Source organism: Rhynchophorus ferrugineus, unplaced genomic scaffold (assembly GCF_030347505.1).
Source record: "Rhynchophorus ferrugineus isolate W39M unplaced genomic scaffold, kcgeb_rfMv2 rfM11, whole genome shotgun sequence".
NCBI lineage: Eukaryota > Metazoa > Arthropoda > Insecta > Coleoptera > Curculionidae > Rhynchophorus > Rhynchophorus ferrugineus.
In genome coordinates this window covers 15,003,812-15,009,811 of record NW_027472590.1, presented here as the reverse complement: position 1 = coordinate 15,009,811, position 6,000 = coordinate 15,003,812, and positions in this window count along the sequence as shown.

Sequence of the window (6,000 nt, the reverse complement as noted above, 5' to 3'; positions counted from 1 at the left end):
GGCACATGAGCATTAGCTTCAATTACCTTGAAAATATTATGTAAAATATCAAAGATTTAAGTATAACAAACTCGTACATTTTACTCTCACATTCGCAACATTCACAGCATACGTTACTTGGCAAATAATAAACTATACTGCTATGCTATACTAGAATAAACCATAGGAAAGAATAATATATATTGTATTTCTTTTCTAATTGCGGTACGTTTTTTTCGAGTCGATCCAGTAAAAACAACAAAAAACTTCAATATTTAAATTTTGTGCTACGTTAATGATTATATGGAATTAATAATTGAAAAAATAAATTATTCTTGATGGATAACAGGAGAATTAATGCCAAAACTACCAAGAAAGGGAATTATAAAAATCACCTACTTGCAATACAGCATTCAGATTAAAACGGGTCCCAGACCTTTGGAAGATAGCGAAAATAATAGTGATCCCAAAACCTATAGACCTATACCACTGCTGCCGGTAATATCCAAGATTTTTGAAAAACTCCTGTTGAAAAGAATAAAACCGATCATAGAGAGAAAAAACTTAACAAATGACCAGGTCCACAGAATAAGAGATGTTATTGAAAAAGTGAAAAAAAAAGTCTTAGGTGTAGCACAACAAGCCCTCGATAAGGTTTGGCATGACGGCTTTGTTCATAAACTACAGAAAATGCTACCAAAACAACACACCGAACTATTTAAATCACACATTACAACCAGAATGTTTAGTTAAACAAGATGAAGCTTACTCTAAAATAAAAGAAGCTAAAGCAGGTGTACCACCAGGAAGGGTACTGGGACTAATGCTTTATCTACTCTACACTTGTGATATACCACAAATGGAAAATATTACGATGGCTACATTTGCTGATGATACTGTGATCGTCTGTGTAGCTGTCGGAGACAATAGTAAAGAAGCCTCACGAAAACTACAACAGGCAAGTGACAATGTCAATAATTCGACACAAGCCTTGAAAATAATAATTAATGAAAGTAAATCTGTACATATGCAGTTTACCTATAAACAGACCGTACAAGCACCAATAACATTAAATAACACTAGCATTCCATATAGCAACAACTCTAAATATTTCGGAATGAACCTCGATGCAAAAGTTAGCTGGAAGGAACATATAAAGAACAAAAGAAAAGAAGTGGAATTGAAATATAGGAAAATGTACTGGCTAACTGGAAGAAAATCACAATTATCAGTATATAATAAATTGCTATTATATAATCACATACCGAAATCTATATGGATATACGGAGTTCAATTATGGGAATGTTCTGCAAAGAGCAACATAAATAAAATAAAAATTTTTCAGAACAAAGTCCTGAGAAGTATTGTGGGTGCACCTAAATACTATAGGACTGATTACCTACAATGAAACCTTCAGATACCCACAGTCAGTTAAGAAATCATGAGAATTGCAAGGGGGCGTGACGAAAGACTCCATTCTCATACGAATATTGAAATATTGCAACTTTTGGATACCACGAAAACAGGACACAGACTCAAATGAATCTGATCTCGTGTAGTTTTGTGTAGTGAGGTGCATTTATTAAAAATTTCAGCACTAACATGTATAAACATTATTTCACCAGAAACTGAGTTAGGGCCGATGGGTCCTCCTACTTTTATACCTAGATTTAAGTTATCATAAAGACAAATTGTAGGTTAGGCGGAAACGACTAGTAACAATGTATTAATTAAATAAGAAAAAAATTCTTGATAGTTTCTTCTTAACCTATGTATAGGTTTTAAATTATGAAAGAATAAAGATAAATCCAAAATGTAAGGTTACATTTTTAAATGTTATAAAATCCAAACAGGATCAATTTTATTTATACTGGGAATGTTGGCTGCCAAATTTATAACAAATTATGTTCAACGAAATCAAATAGGAATCAGCATACGCCAAAATATCACCCCCAAAATATCGACAGATTTCAAAACGATAACACGAAGCAGAGAAGAAAATTATTATTGTCGTTCAAATAAAAAAATGTTAAGGGTAAAGACGGATACAATATACATGTAATTATTACCTTTATACATATTTTGCTGTAATTAACCATCTATTCGTTTTAGGCTAGTATAATCATGATATACTTTAGTAATAATTTAATTTTTATTGTATAGGTGAGAAGTAGCTAGAATTTATGGAGAGCGAAAGTCGAAGAAAGTGAAATTAGAATAGGAAAAGAAGAAATTGCACAGGATTTTGCCAGCATGCAAGACTATTCTTAGAAGATTAAATTTGCTAACAAGAGTTCACCTGGAACAAATAACCGAGACATAGAATGATCAACGACTCTCAACACTTAATGGCTACTTCTTTGAAAGTAAAGGAGCTAAATAAATACGGAAAATAAAGAAATAAAAGTGTAAATAAATATAAGTTATTGTTTCGTAAAAATAATGACGTATTGACTGAAGGCTTTTTTCAGTTTGAAAGGTGGATCAGCCATTCGCTTTAGGCTAGAAAATTTAAAATATATCAACCAAAAGTTGGAAGTAGTGTGTTTATTAATGGTCGTATTAGTATGTCCATCGAGTGTAGTGACAATAGGTATCATAGTTGATGATATTTAGTGATTTTTAGGACATATTCACTGCTTTCATATATAATGACCTTTATTTATTCGTTAAGAGGAATACGTTATTGCGATGATTTTATTTTAAGGGATTTGACACTCTTACCCGTGGATAATCTCAATAAGCAATTTATATATAAATTTGCAATCAAACGCCAAAGAGATTCGAACCCGTAACTGTGGCAGCATACGGAGAACCGTCCTTCCCCTTGGCCAATTAAATGTGTAGGTATATTTAATAGAAAAGTTTTTATATTGGGATATTAATGATATTTCATTTGACGGCTAGTTTGTCATAAAACACAAGTATGTTGTATATATCATTTTTGAATGCTTTACATGCCAGTAATAGCTAAAGTTTTAAAAAGGGATACACTAAGATGACAAATTAAATGAGACTCTTAATATTATTAATCTATATACAATAAAACTGACACATGTTGAAGGTGAATGTTTTACCTAGTGGTATAATGTTCTGAGCTAATTTACCAAGCCGTCATATCAAATAGTGATAATTAAAATTTTCCCTACCTACCGAATAGGGGAATACGGTGCTGCGGTTATTGAAATATACTTGTACGTGCTTTGAAGTAATTAATATTTGCTTATGAGGATATAAGGGCAGACATGAATTAACGTCCTATTAATTACAACATTCTTGGTTCGTATTTACAATTAATATAGTTCTGTGTATTAATAATAGATTATACTGATTTCAATCAAGGAGATATATAATTGAATCAGAATTGTTTCGTTTAAGGAAATGGAGTGTGTGCAAGTTTTTAGTCATTTTAAACAATGTTAGAATAAAAATAATAGATAAATCACTTAAATTTAGGATAACATGCTTTATGAAGTATGTAGCAATATATTATCTATTGTTCCTTGCGATAAAACAACCAATGCGCGCCATTAATACCGTCGAACGTATTTCTAAATTCAGTTTGTAAAAACGTACTCCCTAAAACGTTTCCTTCTCATATTACTAATTAGCATTATTCTAGTTAAAAAGAGACATAACGAAACTCGATGTGTCCTAACAAGTAATCAAAATGGTCTATGAAATCGGTTGGTGTTGATACTGGTCGACACCGTTGCCATATGTCTTCAAATTTATTCAAAACTTTAATGATAATAATTAGAGGTTATAAACCGACAAACGTCATGTTGGCGCTTATTTTAATAATTTTCTAACTTGTTTGAAATTTGTAATGATTCTAACTAAAAACGCCAAAGCCATTACATATCACTCAGTAACTGACTGCGTCCCTAATCAGTTACCTCGAATAAGAACGAGTTAATGGTGATAATGAGCAATAAGATAAATGAACATTAAGTTGATGCAATTTTATTGAAATATTTTTAGCGTGTTGCAGCTACACTTAATATTAATATAAGCGCGATTGATATTAAGTGACTACAAATACACAAAAACCAAGCAGGTGCCGAATCACTAAAACGGTGAATTGTTTTCTCGATATAAATATTATTTAACACAATTTTATTTCAGCGAAAACTGTTAGTCTAGGGAGTATACATAGAAAACTTAGGGATATGCAGCTCTTTGAGAAAACAAATGACAGCTACTTTCGTAATAAGTAAGGCGAACTCTAATGCTGTGAAATCTTGACATCGAGGAGGTTGGATGATAATTTTGAAAAGGAAATTAAAACGAACCCGAGCAATAAGTTTTCATTGACAGGGGGAAGACTAGAATTAAATATGAAATATAACAAGAATTTGTTGAAAATGGAATAACAATTATCACGCAAGATACTTCAAATATCAGGTAATAACAACAACATAATATCAGTGATAGTTATTACTGGCCGCTAATCATACGGGTTGTATTTAATTACTGTTGAACAATAGTCCAGATAAACAATAGTATCAAAAAATGTTCGTACCAACAATTAATAGTACTGATAACGGATGGTACTGATAACGGCTTCTATCCTAACGCTAAAAATAATGGACGTGAAATGATATCAAGGGAAGCATACGCGGGAGATCCTGCCACTAGAGTTAGAAGCCCTTGCTAGGGTAAAGCCAACATTTTTTATAAGGTCTTTATTAGATAGGCTTATTACAATCTTAATTATAAATTAATTTGTTAGAGTATTTTAGTATATTTGTTGTAGTTGGATTAATTCACAAGCAAGACGAGTGCGAGAAGATACATCAACCTGTATTCCTCAATTATAAACTTATAGTAACTTGTAACTATAGTTTACATTAAAGGTACACACTTTGTATCAGATCGTATGGTTTGGTTAGCTTCAATCTCCTGACATACTGCGCGCTGTCAAGCAATTGTATTGCTTCCACGTTAGTATCATTTAGAAATCTTTCATATTTCAAGGCGAAATCTTGGATAACTTCGCAAATCCATTTGACTTTCAGGTCATCATGCGGTTCTTCGTTGGTTACATAGCGATAGGCTATCAATAAACCTTGTTTTGACAGCGTTAGATGACTAGTTGATTTGATTTTTTATTGCAACCCCATATTTGCACCCCATAGGTCCAAATTCGTTTTTTATAAGACAATTAATTAATCAACCTCTTTAATTTTAGAATCAGTTGATAGTATCTTCCGACTAATCAGTATAGTTGTTTTATTTTGGATCTAATGTGTTTTGCTTTTTGTCTAACATGATGTTTTCAATTTAATCTACCATCAAGATGGATTCCAAGGCATTTAGCTGATTCTGCTTGAGGAACCGGACATCAATTGATTGATATAATTAAGTTTTTATTATTTCGCTGCAACGCAAAATTAACGTGGACAGATTTGAAGTGTAATTAAGTTGAATTTTCCAATCCTTCGTCCATTTGTAGACTTTCTTGACTGCCACTTGTACTTTTTCTACTTCCCTAGGCAGAGATATGTCGTAAAATCCTACATGTCAAATAAATAAATAAGCAACACTCTTGCTGTTATGCACTCAGTTCTCCTAGTTCCGACTATAATGAAAGTTCTTTTAACTTCAAAGACACTCACCATTTCATGGAACTCCACCCCCTAAACTGATTGGGCACCACACAATACAGTAAAATTAAGAGAATAAAAAATGTAGTGACTCTGAACCTTGCGTCATCACAAATGACCTCTTATAAAGTTCTAACGTTCTAACTGGACATGTTAAGATATTACATCTTTCATATATATAACGGTTCAAGAAAAAGTAACAACAATGTTGCCAAAATGAATATGTTCATTCCTAGTTCTGAAAATAAACAATAATCGCGTTTACACTATTGTCACTATTTTTGGGCTATTGAATTTCTAATATTTTATGACTATTTCAACTGTTTTACATCCACAGTTTCCAACGTTACAGCAAACCAATGAATGTCTTGAAGCCGCCTTTTACGAAAACCGAAAATTACTTTATATCCAT